Source organism: Hyla sarda, chromosome 5, assembly GCF_029499605.1.
Source record: "Hyla sarda isolate aHylSar1 chromosome 5, aHylSar1.hap1, whole genome shotgun sequence".
NCBI lineage: Eukaryota > Metazoa > Chordata > Amphibia > Anura > Hylidae > Hyla > Hyla sarda.
Window position 1 is genome coordinate 97,415,047 of NC_079193.1, and position 23,840 is coordinate 97,438,886.

At 39.7% G+C, this 23,840-nt stretch overlaps 1 long non-coding RNA gene across 3 annotated transcripts in view; it reads left to right on the forward strand.

Annotated features, from left to right (window-relative positions):
• LOC130273349 (uncharacterized) overlaps positions 1 to 23,840 on the forward strand; it is a 64,840-nt gene that overhangs the window by 29,441 nt on the left and 11,559 nt on the right. The window contains exons 2-4 of one of the 3 annotated variants that reach the window (XR_008843964.1): positions 10,045 to 10,100; positions 20,408 to 20,874; positions 22,786 to 22,920. This is a non-coding gene — a long non-coding RNA (uncharacterized LOC130273349). Of the gene's footprint in view, positions 1 to 10,044; positions 10,101 to 20,407; positions 20,875 to 22,785; positions 22,921 to 23,840 lie in introns of those variants that run through there. The other 2 variants (XR_008843965.1, XR_008843963.1) reach the window with 2 other exon arrangements.

The following is a 23,840-nucleotide window of genomic DNA, read 5'->3' on the forward strand; positions in this document are numbered from 1 at the left end:
ACCCTTCTGCCAGTGTCTACCCAGACAGGGAGACTCCAGCTGTTGCTAAACTACAACTCCTAGCACCCCAGGACTCGAACCACCACCAATGTCACCCATCCACTGTACTGCCAAGACCCTACTGCTTATCTTACAGTTTTACATACCATGAAATCTCCATAGACCACAATGGGCCCATTGCGACGGTATTACAAGTCATTACAGATAAATTGTTAGATTGTATTGTATGTTCACATAGATGGTCAGACAGACTGTCCCCTCAAAACATCTCAACATACAGCCTTTAATGTCTAAACCTTGGCAAGAAAAGTGAGTACACCCCAAAGTGGAAAGGTCCAAATGGGCCCAATTTTCCTTCCCAGGTGTAATGCGATGAGGTATCTTTAGTGTTCTAAGGTCTCAAGAGTGAATTGAAAGCAAGTGTCCTAAAGGGGAACTATGTTACTTAACTACTTATTCCCTTTCCAAAGAATGGGGATAAGTGTTTCATCGTGGGGGTCTGTCTGCTTGGACCTCCCGTGATCTCATGCCCAGCACCCTGGCTCACCTCATGCACCGAGTGCCTGCTGCTCCATGCATGGAGCGGTGGTTCACATACCCCTTTCATGCATCTCCGTGAAAGAGTTGGATATACATGAGCACTGTATCTGCGGCTCTCCCAAAGAGATAAAGGAGATGTGTCAACCACTGCTTCGTGCAGTGGGCAACACCACTCCATGCACAGAGCAGTGGGTGTTCTGGGCATGAGGAGAGATGGGGCATCGGACAGTAGATTGCGTGGGGTCCCAGTGGTCTGGCCGCTCGCAATCAAACACTTTTTCCCTATCCTGTGGATAGGGGATAAGTAGTTAAGTACTTCTGATGTCATGCTGTCAGACACCCTCCCATAGTCATGAATGGAGGGGGAGTGATGTCACGACCACTGCTGCCAGAACCCACCCAGCATTCTGAACATAATGTTCAGGATGCCAGCACAGAGATCGCAGAGGGGTCCCTAGCGATCAGTCATCTTATGCCCTATCCTTTGGTAAACAGCCTCTGAAGATCTCACCACTATGGGTCCCTATATGTACTGGGACACTAACCAGTCCTGCAGCAGCATAAGCTTGTCCATTAGTCATGGATAAGAGATGACTCATGGACAAGGCTACATGAGCAAATACACCGATCACTTCCCACCACCACAAGGGAGGGACATGATCCCTTCCCCTGAGAGGATTTCTTACACTGTGAGCTAATGAAAAGAGGGATTTTTACAATAAATATAGGTGAAAGAGGCATAAAGATAAGATGTACATGGTCAGGATTAGGTACTGAGTAACATATTAATTCTTTATTGATGGGGATTTGACAGGTACGCTTTAAACTGTCACAGAGTGTCATTTCTGCCGTGTTATTACATGAAAATATCTAGTAAAATATTTGCAAAATATGTGAGATACTGTCAGGACTTAGATATGTATAATGAACCAGAGAGTCCAGTAATCAAAATCATGCCATCCATGCTGTCAGTAGATAGACATTTTAGATGTGGTCTAAGCCAGTTCATGTACAGTTCAAATCCAGTTTCTAAAATGTTACTTTTAAAGTATGTCTTTCCGAATTTCTCTCTATACTAATTAGTGAAATTTACTTCTCCCTGAGAGAAACTAATGGTGCAATTCACAGTATGCCTGAAGATATGACATGAGCAGGGTGGGGAACACAGTGAGAAGCTAATGCATTTAACCTAATATAATAAACATTACTTCTTTAACCCCTTTACGATGCAGGACATAAATGTACATCCTGTTGAGCTGGTACTTAATGCACCAGGACGTACATTTACATCCTATACATAACTGTGAGCATTGGAGCGATGCTCGGGTCATGCACAGCAGGTCCCAGATGCTGATAGCAGCAGATCACGGCATCTGCAGCGCTGTGGTCACTAAAATGGATGATCAGATCGCCCGCAGCGCTGCCGCGGAGATCCGATCATCCAGAACGGCAGACGGAGGTACCCTCCCCTGTCTCCGCTGCCTTCCACGGGTCTTCTGCTCTGGTCTGAGATCAAGCAGACCAGATCAGAAGATGACCGATAACACTGATCAGTGCTATTTCCTATGCATAGTACTGAACAGTATTAGCAATCGAATGATTGCTATAAATAGTCCCCTATGTAAAAATAAAAGTAAAGTAAGTAAAAAAAAAGTAAAAAAATATTTGAAAAAACCCTACCCTAATAAAAACTTAAATTGCCCCATTTTCCCTGTTTCACCCCCAAAAAGTGTTACAAAAAAAATGTAATATACATATTTTGTATCACCGTGTGTTTAAATATCTGAACTATTAAAATATAATGTTAATGATACCGTACGGTGAATGGCGTTAACGTTAAAAAAAAAAAATAAAATTGCTGCTTTTTTTTATAAAATTTTATTTAAAAAAAACGATAAAAAATTTATTAAAAGTTTCATGTAAGCAAATATGGTATAAAAAAAAGTACAGATCAAGGCGCAAAAAATGAGCCCCATACCGCCACTTATACAGAAAAATGAAAAGGTTATAGGTCTTGAAAATAGGGGTATTTTAAACTTACTAATTTGGTTAAAAAATTTGCTATTTTTTTTAAGGCCAACAGTAATAGAAAAGTATGTAATCATGGGTATCATTTTAATCATATTGGCCCAAAGAATTAAAAATACATGTTACGGCGTGAAAAAAAAACCTTCCAAAATTTGCAAAATTGAGGTTTTCTTTTTAATTTCCTCACACAAATAGTATTTTTTTGGTTGCGTCATACATTTTATGGTAAAGTGAGTGATGGCATTACAACGGACAACTCGTCGCGCAAAAAACAAGTACTCATAATAGTCTGTGGATGAAAATATAAAATAGTTATGATTTTTTGAAGGCGAGTAAACTTGTCTGAGTCTTTTAGGCCCAAATGGGCTGAGTTCTTAAGGAGTTAAATAAAAATAATCCATAAGGACACATGTAATTTTCACATAAACAATAAAATATTGTCAGTGACATCACACAAACATATTATAGTTGTATTTGTAGTGAAATTAAAAGTCTGAAGTTTGACATTAACTTTCTAGCCATGTTATATCGTGTATGTGAAGACATGTTGCTTCCAACATTAATTGGTGCATTTTTGTTAGGGAGTCAAGTCTACCCATAAATTAATAGTATGGGAATATCGCAGCTGATGCCAGTAAGTCATGTACTAAGGTATAAAACTGCCTAAATTTTCTGTTGTTCATGATATAAAACTTCACCATTGATGGATGACATCAAGTTATTTACTCTTAAAACATTAACTTGAATGATAATGAGTGTAATAACCTAGTCAATAGTGCCATCTAGTGAATCCAAAGGATAGGGGATAAGATTTCTGATTGCAGGGTCCAGCCGCTGGGAACCCCCGCCATCTCCATGCTGCACTCGGCGTTCGTTTAGAGCATCTGGTTCAGCGCCCCCTCAATGCAAGTCTATGGGTGGGTGCATGACGGCCGTCACACCCCCTCTCCCATAGACTTAAGGAGGCATGGCCGTGACATCACGCGTGGGGCATGACCGTGAGGTCACGAGCCTCTGCCTCGCATCGCCCATCATCCGGCACGGAGTGAAGTTCGCTTCATGCACCGGGTGTCTGGGGGTCCCCAATGGCGGGAACCCTGCAATCAGACATCTTATCCCATATCCTTTGGATAGAGGATAAGATGTCTAGGGGCCGATTACCCTTTTAAGTTTACGGTATCCTAACTGGATTAATGAATGAGAAATAACTGTATCTCACAATTTTATTACCAGTATTAAACCAATCTGACAAACTTCTTTAACTAGATCATATACCGTATTTCCTTTTGAGAGTAAAACAAATTAAATAATTGGCTGAGTTTATAGGCTTTCTTCTTTGGGAACCAAATAACAAATGTAAGAAGTATTTTGCTAATATTCCAGTAAACATGAAATAAATTATCTTCTGAATTCTAAAGTGAAGTGAAAGCAGTTTACCCATGACTTTGGGGGGAGGCTTAATTTGTTGCAGGTGGACATTTTCTATGTGATTAATGTTTGCTCGCTGTCCCTTTTCTGGGCCTTTTTACTGTAAAAATAATCCAAGCTATATCTCTATTATATCCTGTTACATCCAGTTAACATCCTAACAAATGCTGAAACCGAAGGATCTAAAATGAGACGCTTCTGTTTAAACTATTACAAGCAATGAGAATTCACATGGTTTATTTTGTGTAGATATTCATAATTATGAAACACATTTTTCAACAAAATAATTACTTTTCTATCTGTATTCCATCATTATAATATTCTGCCTGGCAGATTTTTTCTGTTGTACTCTGTTGTACCAGAATTTTAACTATGGAAGCCATTATAAATATTGTTAGAGTATAGCACTTATTAATAAAAAATAATAATAATAATGCTGTGGGCAGACACGGGGTTTTGACAAGAAAGGCTATACAATTGCTTTGCCTGTTGCCACTCCCCCCCTCCCCCCTCCCCCCCAAAAAAGGCTACCTTTGGATAGTGTACCTTTTGGTGAATGATCAGTGATTGCTGGGCATTCTTCTTTGATGCATTCTAAGACATTTTGCCAAGTTGACAGACTATGAGAGGGTACAAATCATTGAAAAGAGAAAAGCAGGATGGCCCTTTCGATGAATTGCCTGCCATCTAGGCCAAACTGTTTGACCAAACTGTTTGGAGGCATTGGGAGCTGTGGTTACATGAAAGCACAGATTGGTTAACCTGCTTACAGGTACAATCGGCTTTCACATTTTCTTATCCATTATCCAAACACAAGTGACACCTTTATTATACACCCCTGTCTCTGCCCTGACCATTTCCAATTGGCTAGCAGAAATTTGTTTCATGTGTCCTGTTATTGACAGCCAGCATCCATTGCTTTCGTTTGCATGCAATGTTATGACTGAGAAACCTGGAATGCTACAGACTGGAACCACATAGTAGTTCACTTGGCTGTTGGTTGATTGTTTTTATAATAAAATGACTAACAGGATTACTAGCATTAGCCATCTGATAGACAGTGTGTGTTAATAAGATAGGACTTAGCTATAGCCCATCAAGCGACTATCACTTACCCCCTATTATTACCCTGGTACCAAGAAGATCCGGGTACCATGAGGCCCTCTATGTCTTGGTTTAAGCAGGCTGTCATTATTTAAGCCATTTTTCGCCCTCAAAAATAAATAAATAAGTTAATAAAAAAGCATGCCCCCTATTTTCCATAACAAGCCAGATACAACAAAGCAGCAGCCTGATGTTACCAGGGAGGACACAGACAATACCTTTTGCCCTCAGCCTAATTAATGTCAACCTGCTACCACATCAGGCACAGAGCGCTAGCTGACTGGAAGGGTTTATCAATTTTTTTTGCAAATTCTAACCCTCTCTTTAGCATGGTTAACAAAAGCTGGATTAATCTGATCAAGCATTGTACACTTTTTAAGTTTGCATGACTGATCATTGCCTGTTTAGCGGAACATCCTTTTAAAGGAGTAATCCGGCCCTGGACATCTTATCCCCTATCCACTACGCCCCGTCCCATAGACTTGCATTGAGGGGGCGGGGTGATGTCACTATACTCCGGCCCCGTGATTGTGAGTCATCAGACATGGAGCAATCTTCGCTCCGTGAGGCTGATGATAGGGGGTGCTGTATGAAAGATTGCAGGGGTTCCCAGCGGTGGGACCCCCAAGATCAGACATCTTATCCCCTATGCTTTGGATAGGGGATAAGATGTCTAGGGCCAGAGTACCCCTTTAACATCCTCCTCTGACCCCTCATATAAAAAGTTATTTCCATCCATAAGATCCCCTTTTGTTAGCTTTCTCGGTATACTCTCAACACTTTTGCATGAGGAGACCCATAAGCTCGGAAGTCTTGAAATAGTGGCGTTGGCTAGGCTAGTCCTGATGACAATACCTTGTTCAAAGTCGCTCAAATAACCCAGTATTATCATACTTAGGTAGAGTGCTACTGATCCAGAAATATTGCTTACATGATTTTATCCTGCACTCTGGGGATATATACTGTATCTAAATTCCACAGAGGAAAGCTCCAACCGTGAAAGAGCAGGTCTCTCTAATAAAGGGGCCATTCAGTACATAAAGACATAGTGTTGTAGCCCAGATCAGTTAGTTTTTGGTCACTTATAAAAATAGATTTTATTACAGTTTTGTAAATCATTCCAGTCATTCCAAATATTAATCAGAATTCCTATTCCTTGTAATCGTTCTTTTTATTATTGCTTATCTTACAAACCTCATTGAACCATCAATTTACCTTCCAATATCTGGGGATAAGTAATTTTCCAACATTAATGAGAAGTTCAGTAATTGGGTGCTTGATGAATGCGGTATGTGTATCAAAGAGATTGAGTAAAATGAAACTTGGTTAATGCTTTTACAGGGTTATTTTTAGGAGTAGAAAAGATGTTACCAATTATCTTTCCAATGTTATCCTAGAAGAGTGTAATTAAATAGCAGTACATTGAAATATGGGATTTCTTTCTTACACCAGAACTGTTCAACGTTTACCATATTTAAATCTGTTCATATATAAGTAGACAGGACAATTTCTAACCCTTTTTTAAGGCTTTGAAGAAAATGTACCAATACTGTCTAATTTTTTAGATTAGACAATATATAACTGCACCAGATTTATCTAATTCGGCTTTTATTACAACAAATGTTTGCCCCAGAACTCTTTTTACACTTTGGCACATCGAGCCACATTTTAAAGCTAACATCCTTTTCGACTAAGCCCCATTCTTTATGCAATAAATGATGACCCTTAACTACAGAGGCCCATTTTACTATTCTTTGTTACACACTCTATATAGCTATAATAAATGTATTGGGGCTTCCTCCAGACAAGAATTAAGGCCAAAATCTTTGTGTTCTGATAGGAACCTTCAGGAGCTTATCACAGGTTCATCTATAAGATGACAGCAGAGGAGTCCTTACCTGTCCCTCTGCTGTCTGATTGGCATTTTAAAAATTCAGGCTAAGATGCGACAATAACATTGATCAATGCAATGCTATGGAAAAGCATTAAACAATGCAACAATGTTTTTAATCAAATGTAATAGTCTGCTATTGGGAGTAAAGATTGTAAAACGATGGAAAATCGAAAGACTAATAGCTACTAAAAATGAAGGCCAAAGGCCAAAACAGGCTGCATGATTAAACGGTTAACACAAATAAAGAATTTTTATGACCATCTTTAATAAAAGTTCAGCCTTCATTTCCTTTTTTCTCTATTTGTATTAAATAGGGTTCTTAAGACTTTCAGAACTTGTGATGTTGATTATTACTAACACAGCTCCAAGAGTAAAATGCACAAGGGGGAGAGAATCAATGGAACACTGTAAACATACACATTTAGAAAAGCTCAAGAGTACCCCATGTTTTTCCTTCAATAGAACATATTCTTCTTAAGGACAAGCTCAATACATGTATGCAGCCCATCCATATTATATTCATATTACAACTCATTTTTGTACAGAGCTATAATAGCCATATCATACTACCTTATGCTTTTGACCTACGGTTTTTCAATTTTTTTAATTTATAAAAATAATAATTTTATAATTTTTGTATTAATAATTATAATAAAATCATGTATTTCTAGGGTAATTAGGTCCATTCTTCACAGTGGGGTAGACCACCCTTAGGAAGGCTACTCTAGACTCTCATACCTTAATTCTACTGGTTTGCTTGATAAAAATAGGCAGTCCTAATAACTGTCAGATCCAAAAACGTGTTATATGTTGTTACTGATGAAAATGAAAGACCATTTGTAATATGGTGGATTAAAAAAATAAAAATAAAAAAAAATAATAATAATAATAATATTTAATAAAGAAAACAACCCATGAAAATCCCACTACTAGGGGTCCCCTTACCTACTGGGACACTAACCAGTCCTGCAGCAGCATCAGCTGGTCCATGAGTCATGGGCAAGTGATGAGTCATGGACAAGGCTGCATGAGCAGACACACCATTCACCTCCCACCAACACAAGGGAGAGACTTACCCCCTTCGCCTGAGAGGATTTCTGAGCTAATGAAAAGTATTTTGATAATAAATATAGGTGATGGTGATAGATGCATAAAAATTACATGTACATGGTCAAGAACAGGTACTGAGAAATATATAAGTTTTTTTTTTTGTGGGATCTGAACAGTATAAAACATGTAATTCATGTGATACCTAACTAAAAATAGGTCCTAAACATGTGCTGTGGTACACTGCAGAGAGAGAAAGAGAGATAGAGAGATGGATATCTATGCTTATTAGGCACCTTCTTTTTACAAATATAACCTGTAATGTACTCCAGGACATGGTCTTGTGGAGTCTATGCCTACACTAGGTGGGTAGTTTTAACCCCTTAAGAATTAAGCCCATTTTAAGCTTAAGGACCAGGCCAATTTTATTTTTGCGTTTTCGTTTTTTTCCTCCTCGCCTTCAAAAATCCATAACTCTTATATTTCCATCTACAGACCCTTATAAGGGTTTGTTTTTTGCGTGAGCAATTGTACTTTGTAATGAAACCTCTCATTTTACCATAAAATGTATGGCGAACCCAAACAATTATTTTTTTTAGGGAGGAAATTGAAATGAAAACCACAATTTTGAGCATTTTGGAGGGTTTCATTTTCAGGCTGTACACTTTACGGTAAAAATGACATGTGATCTTTATTCTGTGGGTCAATACGTTTAAAATGATAACCATGGCTAGATACTTTTGTATTTTTGTACCGCTTAAAAAAAAACTTAAACTTTTTGTAAAAAATCATTAATCTAAAACCACCCTATTTTGACCACCCTATTTGTAATTTTTATCAATACCACATTTGTATATATAAAACTTTTAGATCATTTTTTTTATAAATTTTTTTTGGAATAAAATGTGACTAAAAAGCAGCATTTTTGGCCTTTTTTTTTTACGCTTACTCTGTTCACCGTACTGGATCATTAACATTATATTTTGATAGTTCGGATATATATGCCAAATTTGTTTATAAACATTTTTTTAATGCTTTTTGGGGGTAAAATGGGAAAATTTTTTTACTTTTTTTTTTTACACTTTTTAAGTCCCCATAGGGGACTATCTATAGCAATAATTTGATTGCTAATACTGTTAAGTGCTATGCATAGGACATAGCACTGATCAGTATTATCGATCTCAGACCAGAGCAGCAGACGCCGGAAGACGGACGGAGCCAGGTGAGGGGGCCTCCGTCCGCCATTACAGATGAATCGGATCCCCGCAGCAGCGCTGTGGATGATCCCATCATCTATTTTAACATGCGCACTGTCGCAGATGCCATGATCTGTACTGATCACGGCATCTGAGGGGTTAATGGTGGACATCCGCGCGATCGTGGATGTCGGCCATTACCGGCAGGTCCCCGGCTGCTGCTAGCAGCCGGAACCTGCCGTGTATGACGCGAGCACCGCTCTGATGCTCGCGGTCATAAACAGGACGTAAATGTATGTCCCGGTGAGCTAAGTACCGCCGCATCAGGACGTACATTTACGTCTGTGGTTGTTAAGGGGTTAATGTTGTGGCTAATCTGTGTATACTTTTTCTTTTCTTCTGCTAATTACTTTTGTATTTACATGCATGAATAATGTACAGATACAATGCGATTTCTATTCAAATAAAAAAGTCCATTTCAATTTATAGTCCACTGCATGGGTCATATATTTTAGTTGGAGAGTACAGTATTTGAAGTGAGCTTCATTGACACTTGCATTATAATAAATCTGCATTTTGCTAGAGAAACTAATCAAATGCTAGCTGCAGACATTAAACGGCTTTCTGTCAGAGAATAAATGGTGCTACCTTCAGCACTGTGACAAATTAAGATAAGTGATTTTGAATCTGCAGCTAAACAGGTGGCAAAATCTTATTTACTAGACAAAAATATTATGAGGCATAAATAAAATTAATGTGCTTTAAAGAAGCACACCAACATTTTTTGCTTTTATTTTCCTTACATAGAGAATAATGTTGAGGTCCTCGTGCATGCCTTCTCCTAACCTGCTCTAGCTGATTCGGTAAGCATGAATTTTCAGCTATACTGATTCCAATTACTTAACAGAAATTATTTTCTAATGCTTCCTACATTTCCCACAAAGCCTTTGGTTTTGCAGAAAGAGGAAACCACATCACTGCACACCCCCTAATGATATCACCTGACTGTACTCCAGCAGGTAGCAGCCTAAAGGCTCGTTCACATGGCCGTTGTGCTTCGATAAATAAAGCACATGTGCTATTGTTTTTTCTCTGCTCAACTAGGTGAAATACCAGATCCACGATGAACCCCACGATGAAGTGAGTGGAATCCATCGGGACCCAGTGGTTTCAGTTGTGCTTCGACCAGTTCTGAGTCCATTGAGATAAAAAAAAAAAAAAAAGAAGAAGAAAAAGCCAAACGGATCCAGAACAGGAGATGATGAATAACGGCAGTGTGAACTTAGCCTTAATTGCTGAGACTCATAAGTGGGTTAGTGATAGTTCACACTACATACAGAGAAATATTGCCAAGAGGAGAAAGTGATTTTACCTACAATCACAATTAAGGTGTTTTATGAAGATTTAAAGTCTTTAGGCAGTATTAACATTTTACATTTTTACAGTTTTCACACATTTTTACAACTTTTTCAAAATCGCTGTAAAAATTACACGTTTTACCATGTTTTGCGCAATTGCACGATTTTTCCTCAGATTTTGGAAAATTACACGAAAAACACTGCAAAGAATGCTGCAACAACATAATGTGGGAACACAGCCTTAATAGAGGGATATGACCACTATATACCCTGATCCCATAGAAATGGCAGTAGCATACAGATAGAGCTGAGTATAGAGAGGTGGGGAGAGGTCTGTGAGCTGCCAGGAGGTGATGATGTATTCTGCAGTTCACAGGAAGTCAGCTGACCCAGGACAGATCACTTACTGATACACAGATCCCTTACTGATAACCCAGGTACAGTAATGAACTGATGCAGATGTGCTGGTAGTGATGGTAGGTGTACATGATATAGGCACAACAATTTTAAGTGCCTCTTCATGCCTCATAATCTTCTGACAAAGAAACAGCAGTGCAAAATTTAGACTTTTAAAATGTTATTCCAATTAAAAGCCAGAAATAACAAACACATTTAATGGAACATGGAAAACATGATAAAGGATAGTAGGATTATAGTCACAAAATAGTTCTCTGAAGATCTTTATTTTAATATTAAATTTTCTAAATTTCCAAACTCTACATAATCCTATATTTTCTTGGTGTCAAATATCAGAGCCATGACACTGGATACACTATCATTTAGAACACTTTACAGTAATTATTAAGTAAGCGTGTAATGCGTGATTTTGGCAGGTGGGGTAGTGTACATTGCAGGATACCCGGCTAACGCCTGATGAAAGGGTATTCCCCCAGAAACGCATTGCATGTAATTAATAATGTTAAGTAATTATATTTCAACATCATCTTTGATATATGTATGCATTGGTCGCGCACTGGTCTCTGAGTGTGTCGTTCTCCATTTGGATCCATAGTAACCAAGCAGATTGCCTCTTTAATTTACAAATGCCGTATTGGACCGAAACCATAATTTCACTTCAGAATAATGAAAACTTTAGAATAAAGAATGAAATGAAGGAACAAAAAATGCATTAAACAAAAAAAAAAAACTAAACTTACAATTTTGTATGTTTAACGGAAAGTACAGAATAACAAATGAGGTTGAAAAACAAGAACAAAGGAACAAAAAAATGCTAAACTAAAAGAACCAATTTTTCTGCCATGCACAGATATGTGCACAACAGAAAAATTGGTTCTGGAAGCACAGTTAGAACAGTGGTTACTCAAATTAGAGTTTCCTTTCTTTCATGGAAGAAATATCCATGAAAAACCATAGCATGAAGGTAATGAGAAAACACCTCACTCTTTTTCCATATACTGTTGAGTATTGAACCCAGAAAAACAATGTTAGAAGGAGATGAAGAACAATTGTAAACATGATTTTTACTAGGAGTAGTATTAGTATTGTGATTATTATTTTATCACAGAAAACATTAGCCTCTAGCTCCTGCAAAGACTTTCCGCTGATCTTCAAGTTAATAAAGCTGACCTGTGCTGTACATTATATAAAAAAATGCTTTTGACTGATTCTTATTCTTTTATTCTTAAAGTTGCAAAGATTCTTTATTTATTTTTTTGTCCCTGCATGGTTCTTTTGGGGAGGGGGGAGATATTTTTCTTCTGTACTTGGAATTTTGAGCATTTTTATATTGTAACTGTAAGAACCCATAGGGTGAAACAGTTCTGACAGTTTCTTTTGTTTACCTTTTGTTGTCTGGACCGGTCAGCTGACCTTGATTGGAGCACCTGTTCTGGCTCCTATATAAACTGGCAGTCTGCCCTCACACCCTGCCTGCGAAAGAGCTTCATCTCCTAGCTAGGGTGTATATTGTATTCTGTATTTTTGGTATATGTGACCTTTTGGCTCTGTACTCTGACCCTTCTCCTGTTTCTGCGACTTGGCACTTCTATGATCTCTTGGTATTGACTCAGCTTGTGGACTGAGACTTATTGTGTGTGTGTGTATTTAGATATAATTTCTGGTAGCCTGTGTGCTCCCTTACAGTATCCTGACTTTGACTGTATTGTAGTTTGTTGTGTTAACCCTAACTTTCCTCACTATTTCAGGAAGGATCCGTCAATGCAGTTGTCGATCTGCTGCCTAGGGCAGATAGGATAGTAGGCAGGGAAAGGGGGAGTGGGCGAGAATAGTGTTGCACTCCTTCCCTGCCCATAAGTGACATTTTTGCCTGCATTTGCTAAGATGGAAGCAATTACGGCTCTAGTAGAGCAAATGCAGGGTTTAATACATTTTGCACAGTCTCTTGCCAAAAGGGTTCAAGCTCAGGCATCAGCTAATGTTCAGGTAGTGGTCAGTCCTCCAGCTGTTTCAAGTGAACCAAAAATATATCTTCCTGACAGCTTTTCTGGTGACCGAAAGAAGTTTGTTGTGTTCAGGGAGAGTTGTAAGCTGTATTTTCGTCTAAGACTCCAGTCAGCTAGCACAGAAGTTCAGAGAGTAGGAATTGTCATGTATTTTCTGCAAGGGGATCCCCAGGAATTGGTATTCTCTTTACCTCCCTCTGCTCCTGAATTAAGTTCTGTGGATGCTTTATTTTCTTCTATGGGTCTTCATTATGATGAACCTGACCGTGCAGCCTTTGCTGGGTCTCAGCTGGTAAATTTTAAGCAGGGGCGAAGAGCGGCTGAGGAGTATTGTGCAGATTTAAAAAAATGGTGTACAGTATCTGGTTGGAATGATCCAGTGTCACGATTCGGCTGGCTGGAGGTGGATCCTCTGTGCCAGAGAGGGATTGGCGTGGACCGTGTCGGTGGACCGGTTCTAAGTTGCTACTGGTTTTCACCAGAGCCCGCCGCAAAGCAGGATGGTCTTGCAGCGGAGGTAGCAACCAGGTCGTATCCACCGGCAACGGCTCAACCTCTCTGACTGCTGAGATAAGCGTGGTACAAGGGAGTAGACAAGAGCAAGGTTGGACGTAGCAGAAGGTCAGGGCAGGCAGCAAGGATCGTAGTCAGGGGCAACGGCAGGAGGTCTGGAACACAGGCTAGGAACACACAAGGAAACGCTTTCACTGGCACAATGGCAACAAGATCCGGCAAGGGAGTGCAGGGGAAGTGAGGTATAAATAGGGAAGTGTACAGGTGAAGGTACTGATTAAAAAAGACCCGGCGCGCGCGCGCCCTAGGGAGCGCGCGCGTGCCGGGACAGCACAGACGGGGAACGAGTCTGGTAAGCGGATCGGGATGCGCATTGCGAGCGGGCGCGAATCGCATCCCGGCTGGGAACATTATCACAGCGCACCCGGTCAGCAGGTCTGACCGGGGCGCTGCGAATAGGAGAACGCTGTGAGCGCTCCGGGGAGGAGCGGGGACCCGGAGCGCTCGGCGTAACATCCAGCACTTAGGTGTCAGTTCAGACTTATCTGATGCTATAAAGGATATCCTTGTAAGCTATCCATCACCTGACTCCTTACAACAGGCCATAACTTTAGCGGTACGACTTGACAGACATTTCCTCCATGTTGTCTTCTTTACCTATCTCTTTAATGTCTCTTCTGAGGAATCCATGCACACAGGGAAATTGTCGTCCCAGGAGAGAAAATCTATCCGGAAGAAGAACAACTCATGCTTTTTTTGTGGAGAGATGGGACATCGGATACAGAATTGTTCCAAACATCAGCAGCTGGGAAATGCTAGCGCCTAAATGATAATCGGCCGAAATCATTTAGGGACAAAGGGATCTCCGAAATTGTCTTCTAAACTTTTGTTACCAGTCCAAATGGTTTTTCTTGAAAAAAATTATTTCTGGTAATGCATTTGTTGATTCAGGTTCTGCTGCTAATTTTGTTGATCTGAATTTTATTAAGTCTTTGAATCTTCCCTTTAAATTGTTGGAAAATCCTATCCCCATTGCTGGAGTGGATTACACACCTTTGTCTGGGGGTTGTGTTTTTTCTTCCACTCCAGAGGTGGGATTACTGGTGGGTTCTCTGCATTTTGAAAAAAATCACATTTTTGTTTTTGTAAAATTTGTCAGTAAATGTGATTTTGGGATTACCGTGGTTAAGAAAACACAATCCTTTCTTTGATTGGTCATCCGGGGAACTCATCCAGTGGGGTTCTGATTGAATTAACAAATGTTTTTCCACTTGTGTTGCAATTCTCAGTGTGGCCCAAAGTAATCTACCCACATTTATTTCTGATTTTTGTGACATTTTTTCTGTAGAGGCCTCCTCTGCTTTGCCCCCACACCGAGATTATGACTGTGCTATTGAACTTGCCAAGTATCCTAAGGGGTGAAGTTATAATTTGTCTGGTCCTGAAAGGGGAGCTATGAAGGATTATATTCAAGTTTGCAAAAGGGCCGTATTCATCCTTCTGTATCTTCTATGGGAGCATGGCTCTTCTTTGTGGCAAAGAATGACGGAGGGTTAAGGCCGTGTATTGATTATCAGGGTCTGAACAAGATTACTGTTAAAAATCAATATCCATTGCTTCTCATTCCAGAACTGTGGTCGTGATGTCATCAGAGAGCATTCCAAAAAGAAAAGAATTTCCTCTGTAGTATTCAGCATCTAATAAGTACAGGAAGGGTTAAGATTTTTTAATAGAAGTAATTTACAAATATGTTTAACTTTCTGCCACCAGTTGATTTAAAAGAAAAAAGGTTTTCACCGGAGTACCCCTTTAAGGCTGATGCCTTATCTCGGAGTTTCAGTGCTTCTCAGCCTATTTCAGTGCTTCTCAGCCTGTTTCAGCAGTGTCCTCAGATGTAACTTCTGAGATATTGAACATTCAAGGCTTGGTTCCTCCAGAGATTACTAGAGGCTAAATTTTTGAAGAATATCATTGTTCCCTGTTATAAAATAGGTGCAAAATGACCCGAAGATCTGGCTCTGTTCCAGATTCCAAAATTAAGAAGCCAATGCAGTTGTAACGGTTAAAGTACCAGCAGGTACTGTATTTATTAGTTCAAAGACAAATGACGCGTTTCGGATGTGAGACCCTACTTCCTCAGATTGTTCCCCGTTGGCAGGTCATCCTGGTATTCAGGGTACAAGAAGATTGCTTCAAAGGAAATTCTGGTGGCCAACTCTCAACAGTGATGTGAAGGCTTTTGTTGTTGCTTGGGAATTTTGTACTCGAGCAAAGACTCCTCGGACATGTCCCGCAGGAGAGTTGTGTCCATTGTCTATTTCCAGTAGGCCCTGGACTTTATGACTAATCTGCCTCTATCTAAGGGAAAGTCTGTTCTATGGATGGTGGTAGACAGGTTCAGTAAGCAGTGTCATCTCGTTCCTCTGAAAAATCTCCCTTCGGCCAAAATTCTTGCTAATCTATTTTAAGACATGTTGTTAGGTACCTTGGGGTTCCACAAACTATTGTGTTGGGTCGAGGAGTACAATTTGTTTCAAAATTTTGGCAAGTTTTTTGTAAACAGACAATCTAATGGTCAAACAGAAAGAATGAATCAGAATGTTGAACAATACCTTAGATGTTACATGTCAGACAGGATGAATGGGTTTCTTTTCTGTCTCTTGCTGAGTTTGCTTTGAATAATTGAGAGAATTCTTCTACTGGTATGTCACCATTCTTCTGTGTATATTCATTTCATCCATGGTTTTCTTCCTGTACTAATACCATTACTGATAATCCTGAGGTAGAATCTACAGGGTGGGCCATTTATATGGATACACCTTAATAAAATGGGAATGGTTGGTGATATTAACTTCCTGTTTGTGGCACATTAGTATATGCGAGGGAGGAAACTTGTCAAGATGGGTGGTGACCATGGTGGCCATTTTGAAGTCGGCCATTTTGAATCCAACTTTTTTTTTAGGAAGAGGGTCATGTGACACATCAAACTTATTGGGAATGTCACAAGAAAAACAATGATGTGCTTGGTTTTAACGCAACTTTATTCTTTCATGAGTTTTTTACAAGTTTCTGACCACTTATAAAATGTGTTCAATGTGCTGCCCATTGTGTTGGATTGTCAATGCAACCCTCTTCTCCCACTCTTCACACACTGATAGCAACCCCTGCAGGAGAAGTGCTAGCACAGTCTTCCAGTATCCATAGTTTCAGTTGCTGCAAAATGGGCAAAACAAAAATTGGAACAGGACACTCAGTTTACGCAGAGGCAAACTTTTATGTGAATGGTGAAGTTAACAAACAAAACCACCGCTATTGGTCTGACACTAACCCACATTGGATAGATCCCTCCAAGACTGTTGGAACACAAAAATTGATGGTATGGTGTGGTATATGGGGTACAAAGATAGTGGGGCCATTCTTCATCAATGGAAATCTCAAGGCCACTGGATATGCGAAATTGCTACATGGTGATGTGTTTCCCTCTTTATGCACTGAAGCTGGCATGTTCCCTGAGTTTTTCCAACAAGATGGTGCACCACCACATTATGGGTGTATGGGTGTCAGGTCCGAGCATTCCTAGATGAACAGTTTCCTGGAAAGTGGATTGGTCATGGTGGGCCAGTTGAATGGCGCCCAAGGTCTCCCAATCTGACCCCCTTAGACTTTTATCTTTGGGGTCATCTGTAAGTTGGATGTGTCACATGACCCTCTTCCTATTGAAATAACAGAAGTTGGATTCAAAATGGCCGACTGCAAAATGGCCACCATGGTCACCACCCATCTTGAAAAGTTTTGTAGCTGTCTGGACTGGTCAGCTGACCTTGATTGGAGTACATGCTCTGGCTCCTATACAAGCTATCAGTCTGGTTTCACACCTTGCATACCAAAGAGCTTCGTATCCTAGCTAGTGTGTATATTGTATTCTGTATTTTTGGTATATCTGACCTATTGGCTCCGTACTCTGACCCTTCTCTTGTTTCTGTGACTTGGCACTTCTGTGATCTGTTGGTATTGACTCGGCTTGTGGACTGTGACTTATTGTGTGTGTGTGTTTAGATATAATTTATGTTAGTCTCTATCCCTTACAGTTTCCTGACTTTGACTGAATTGTAGTTTTGTTGTGTTGACCCTAACTTCCCTTACTATTTCAGGAAGGGTCCGTCAACATATTGGTTGATCCGCTGCCTAGGGCGGATAGGCAAGTAGGCAGGGAAAGGGGGAGTGGGCGAGAATAGTGTTGCACTCCTTCCCTGCCCACATGTGACAGTAATTGTTGTAAATTGTTTGGAAACATTATAAAAAGTATTACATAATATTTTTTTAAAAAGGTGCGAAGATTCTCATGTAATATTTTGGTCAGTTCAAAGTTAATTTTGGTCAGTATTTTAAGCCAAAAGCAGAAGAGGGTCCAAAACACAGTAAAAGGTGCAAATACCGGGTGATCCAAAAGTCAGGCCGAACTTTAAAAATTAATAATTTGAAAACGAATCAAGAAACAAAGATACGGTTTTCAGCAAACGGATGAAAAAGAAACCGGGTTTTGTGTGGCAACGAAAAAAAATGGTTCTGTTGGCGACCAACATTGGCGACGGGTCACCAATATGTAGCACTGTTACAGAACAACATTATTCCTGAACTGCAAGCGCAACAGGCACTCCAAACAGTCATCTTTATGCAAGCGCATAAAGGGGTACTCCAGCCCTAATACATTTTATCCCCTATCCAAAGGATAGGGGATAAGATGTATGATCGTGGGGGTTCCGCCACTGGGGACCCCCGCAATCTGTCATTCCGCACCCACCATTGACAGATTGCGGGGGTTCCCCGCGGTGGAACCCCCACAATCATATATCTTATCCCCTATCCTTTGGATAGGGGATAAGATGTATTAGGGCTGGAGTACCCCTTTAACAGTGTCTATGTAATAATGCTAATGGTTCGCTGATTTATTCCTGTCTCCGATGAACCCAGATAGCATTCAGGTGGGAGAAATGTGTTAGAAATTTAGAAAATAATTATTGTTTTCAACCCTTTATCATATAGGATATTGAAATCTGTACTTTTAGTGCATATCTCAGCTGTGTTCACATTATAGTTAGATTTTTTCACTGGTGCACCATTTTGTTTTATAACACTAGCTCCATGGGTCTGCTAAATTAAGCGAATAGTCTTCCCCATTTTTTTTTTATCTTACTACATATATTGCAACTATAGCATTAGCCCTTTTATTATTTCCCCCTCCCCCTTTTTATTATTTTATCCTGTGTACTTAGCACTAAGAAGGGAACATCATCATAGTTAAGACCATCCTGGTATGGTTAATGGGTCCCTCAAAAGGCAGGACTAGTCAATAAGGCCTCATGTTTAGGGTGGGCACATCTTTTTTTTCCCCTCAGGGCATAAGTTCCTACCACATGTGACACATTATAGACCCAATCCTTAGCAGGTGACTATATGTATTTTGGTCACATTTCCATTCCATCTGTTTCCTTTCATCAGTTTATCATACCCACATCCATCTATCACAGTGTGTGTTTTTTTTTCTTTTTGTGTAATTTAATCCTGGGTTCCAATTTTGTGTTGGTACCTTTTTAATGTATTTCTAATAAAAGTTATTTCTTACTTTGCCATTACCAATTCTCTAAGGGTAGTCTTGGTTTGTGATTTGTGGGCAGCATTTATAACATGACTTTTGTCTGATAATTCTATAATACAAAATGTAACAAACTGACAGAGATTGTTCAAAATTGACAGCATATTTGTTAAAAGTAAAAAAGATTTAGAACAATTTTACTACTTCTTATGTCTCTATCAAGAATATCTTGGTTACCTTTTGGGTTTTACACAATCACTTTCCCTGAAACAAATCCATAATTTTCAAGCAACCTCAAGAAATAAAATAATTTCACCCCAAAAAAAGGAACACCCCGTCTGGATTCTACCCCTACTGGTAAAATTTCCTTTAAAAAAAATCCCAATGCATATTTTATGGAAATGACCCAGCAGGGTATGCATAGCAGATTAGAGTTCTGACATGTTTCATCTGGATCAACACAGTAGGGTTTTAGGTTGAACTTGATGGACTTTTGTCTATTTTCAACCTTACAAACTACACAATGCTATTATATAAGTAAGATACATTTTCATTATACTTTTGGGAAGTGGAGAAGCAGTACATTGTACTATAGATAACATTTCCTTACTGTTTATTGTACTGCAAAAATATCCCCCTTTGGCCACTTTTGTACATGTACATATAGTACATGTAATGGAATAGTGATCCACCAGATATATAACTAGTGGCTAGGTAACACAAAGAGAGTCGCAAGAATGAAATTAACAGAGATTCTGCACAGGCATGTAATACTGAATATTTAGAGTTATACAGAGAAATATTCTACCACAAACTTATTGGTATAGTGTCATTTGACATAGTGTAAGTAGAAAATAGATGGACAGACATATAGATAGATAGACTGCTCAAAAAATGGGCTATACAGTTTGATATTAAAGGGGTTCTCCGGCGTTGTCTGACGTGTTGCACTGTGTTTGCGTGTCTAATGCGTTTATTTTTCGTGTTACACCTGAGTTGTACATTCTCCCCTTCTTCCGGTGTTTTTGTGTGAGTAAACTTCCTTTCTCATGAGCGTTTGCGGACACATCACGTGTTTTGGGTTCTATTGTAGGTGGCGTTATTATGCTTTGTTGGGCTGGGCTTCCCTTTATTTCCCTCCCTTCCCTATGCTTTTGTTGCCGCCCTGCCTTCTGCTTACCATGTTTTCTCCGCCCCGAATCCACCCTTTTGTTTTCATTTTCCCAGTGTGCATGTGTGTTGGACCTTGCGTGCAGCCTAACCTGTTTGCGCTTGCGTTTCAGCTACAATGGCCAATCACCTTTGCAGCAGCAACACTAAAACGCGAGCGAATAAACATCTGCAGAAACAGCTGAAGCTAACTAGATAATTTACAAATATTATAGCCGAACATTAAGCGCATTGGCAAAGTGAAAACATGACATCGGCAGCGCTGTGGTGCAACAAAACATCACAGTTACAGCGAAGCATCACGGAGGAGAAGAGACACCCATCACATGACACTAAGAATACAGATGATTGGACAGGAAACAACAAATGGGGAGCCTCGAAACATAGAAAGGCACAACCCAACAAGGAGGAACTAAGGAAAACGCGATGAATATTCAAACAAGGGGGGCGGCAAGGAGGAGACCCAGAGGATGCAAAGTGTGAGGTCACGAACGCAAGATGGCCGCCGAACGGAGAAAAAAACTGGGTCGTAAGCAAGGCTAAACCTGCAAAACTACAATACTTCCGCCGAGGAAAAAAGGTAAGATTGCACAGAAACTGTAAGGCATACCCACAACGAAAACAGCACATAAATGAAGCACAACCACATACACAACATACTATAAAAACACTCCAGCGCCGTAGTACCCCTTTAAGGGTAGACTTATTATTTTCTGTGCCTGGCACAGAACAACAACATTTCACAAATGTTTGTGCCAACTCAAGTTTGCACAATAGTCTTACAACTTTTTGCAGTTCTTCTTTACACTCACCAAGTTGTTGAAGCTTAACAGGGAGGGGTTCGGTTTTGTGCAAAGTTGTCTTGACCCCCATACAGGGGAAATTGACTACACCTTGTAGTTGAAATCCCCATCAGCTCCAAGCTGGCATAGATTTTTAGTGCTGCCTCAGAGTCCTGTGGCAAATGCTGCATGATTGTATACTGATTGGGGTTAAAGGGGTTATCCAGGAAAAAAAACTTTATATATATATATATATATATATATATATATATATATATATATATATATATCAACTGGCTCCAGAAAGTTAAACAGATTTGTAAATTACTTCTATTAAAAAATCTTAATCCTTTCAGTACTTATGAGCTGCTGAAGTTGAGTTGTTCTTTTCTGTGCTCTCTGATGACACATGTCTCGGGACCCGCCCAGTTTAGAAGCAAATCCCCATAGCAAACCTCTTCTACTTTGTGCAGTTCCCGAGACAAGCAGAGATGTCAGCAGAGAGCACTGTTGCCAGACAGAAAACAACAACTCAACTTCAGCAGCTGATAATTATTGAAAAGAATAAGATTTTTTAATAGAAGTAATTTATAAATTTGTTTAACTTTCTGGAGCCAGTTTATATTAAAAAAAAAGTTTTTTCCTGGTATACCCCTTTAAGTAAAGACCGCTTTACGAAACGCTGGCCTTAGTAAATTCGCCCCCAATATCAGTCTGACTAGTTAGGAAACCTAGGTGATTGTGAATCAATTTCTCCTTTGGTGCAATTGAAAGTGACACCAGGTCCACTGGAGAGCCAACAGCCAATAGGATTAAAGGTGGTGGCCACAGGGAAACACTTTCTCACTATGCTTCCTGACTAATTTCTCACTAATTTTGTGTGCTTCTTGTGTCATTCTCACTACTAACAACATGAGACACTTCCACCAAAAAACCTGCAAAAAAAGTGGTTTGAAAAATGACATAAAAAAATCAACACTGATCAATTTCCCCCAGAAACTTTCAGCAAGACTTTTTTTTTTTGGCTACCAAGTGCATCTCAGGCTACTTTCACACCATGTCAGTGATATCTGTTTGTTTTATGCACCAGGAAGTTAACCAGCACTTACAGCAAGAAACAAACAAACAAACAAACGTAGATGACCCAAAAAAGACCAATGACCAAAAAAAGACTTATTATTGCCTCTGTTCTGGTGATTTCTTACCCGGTTTTGTGTTTTTTCTGCTTAATGCAATAGTGCAGACTTCTTCGCTTTTCCATAGAGCAAGATCCTGTAAAAAAAAAAAAAAAGTAGTACGGTAGATACCTAAACTGGTTAACGACCAAGGACATGTATACACGTCCTTGTGCCATTAACGGTGTATACCAACCGGCCCTCAGCTGGTTCTTGTAATCGCAGGGTGGATGTGATCCACTGCTGAGGTACATCTTCACAACAATATGCCATAACAGAACATTCTGTACATTCTGTATTATGTAAAACTGCCAGTACTATCCTGCAACTTTATTTTATTTTTCTAAATCAACTAAGCAATACAAATCAAAAGAGTTTTCTTTTTCAAAGACCGGCCTTTACTGAATGTCTCTTGGCCATATTCAGTGGCAGTTTGCTGACTTTAATTTTACATTCATTGGCACAGACATTATTTTGTAACTGTTTATGCCTTGTTTCCCTGACAGGTCATTTTTTTTTGTTGTTAATCAATAGATGAAGGTCATTATAAGGTGATTTTATGACAGGTCAAGCCGCATTCGCATTCAGTCCATGATGAGAAGGAAAATTCTGGCATAATGAGTCAGCAGTAAGTGTACACCATAAAATACAAGTAAAATGCTTAGAGCCTTAATAAATCATTTTATTATACATTTATGCAGATAATATATTGTATATCTTTAAATGGGGCCCTATTACTGCACTATTTTGTGGGAACGCCTATGGAGGCTTTATGGCTGTCACACTTTTAGGGGACATGGTACTAGCATTAAAGTGTTCTGTCATTTAAATGGACACTGTAATTTGCAAAAACCTTTTATATATTGTAGATAACATATATATGTAAATTTGTAGTGTGGGCGGAACAACAAAGCTCTGTGCATGCTTCTGGCTTGTCAATCAGTTGCTGTCTGATTCGGAAGCATGTCACAGAGCCTCAGTGCACAGAGCAGCCAATTGTCAACACTATAAGGGAGGAAGTTCCCAAATGAGATGAGCGAAAAGGAGCGATCTTGCAGACCATGGAATCACTACTGAAAAGTCTCTTTTCACCTTTTCAAGAACTTTTTGCCAAAATTTCTATACTTCGCCACTCGCAATACATGTGTACTAATCCTGCCTCTTCTTTCTTACACCTTGGGCATTAAGTGTCTCTTCTTATAGGAAAACTGTCACCAAGTTCACCCACACTAAACCCAATAAACTGGAGGGGTCACTTACTTTTTTATGTTTTCTTGTCGCCGAGTTGTCTTCCGCTAAAGTTCCGCTGTTTGCCCTTCACTTGCGCTCTGAAAGCGGGTCCCCCGCCAGCAGCGTGTCGGTCCCTCGCTAAACCCAGTACCTCTTTCTGAAGTCTGAAATTATGCTGAGAAGCAATTGAATCATTGTGCAAGATTGTAGATGTGCACCATGTCTGTTTTCTACTTGAGAACACATCTTTCTGAAGTCTCGCTACTCCCGACTTGTGGGTGTAGTGAGGGACCGGCGCATGCGCAGTTACACTGCACAGAGCGCTCTCCCGATGCGCTGCTCTAAGGGCGAAAATGAAT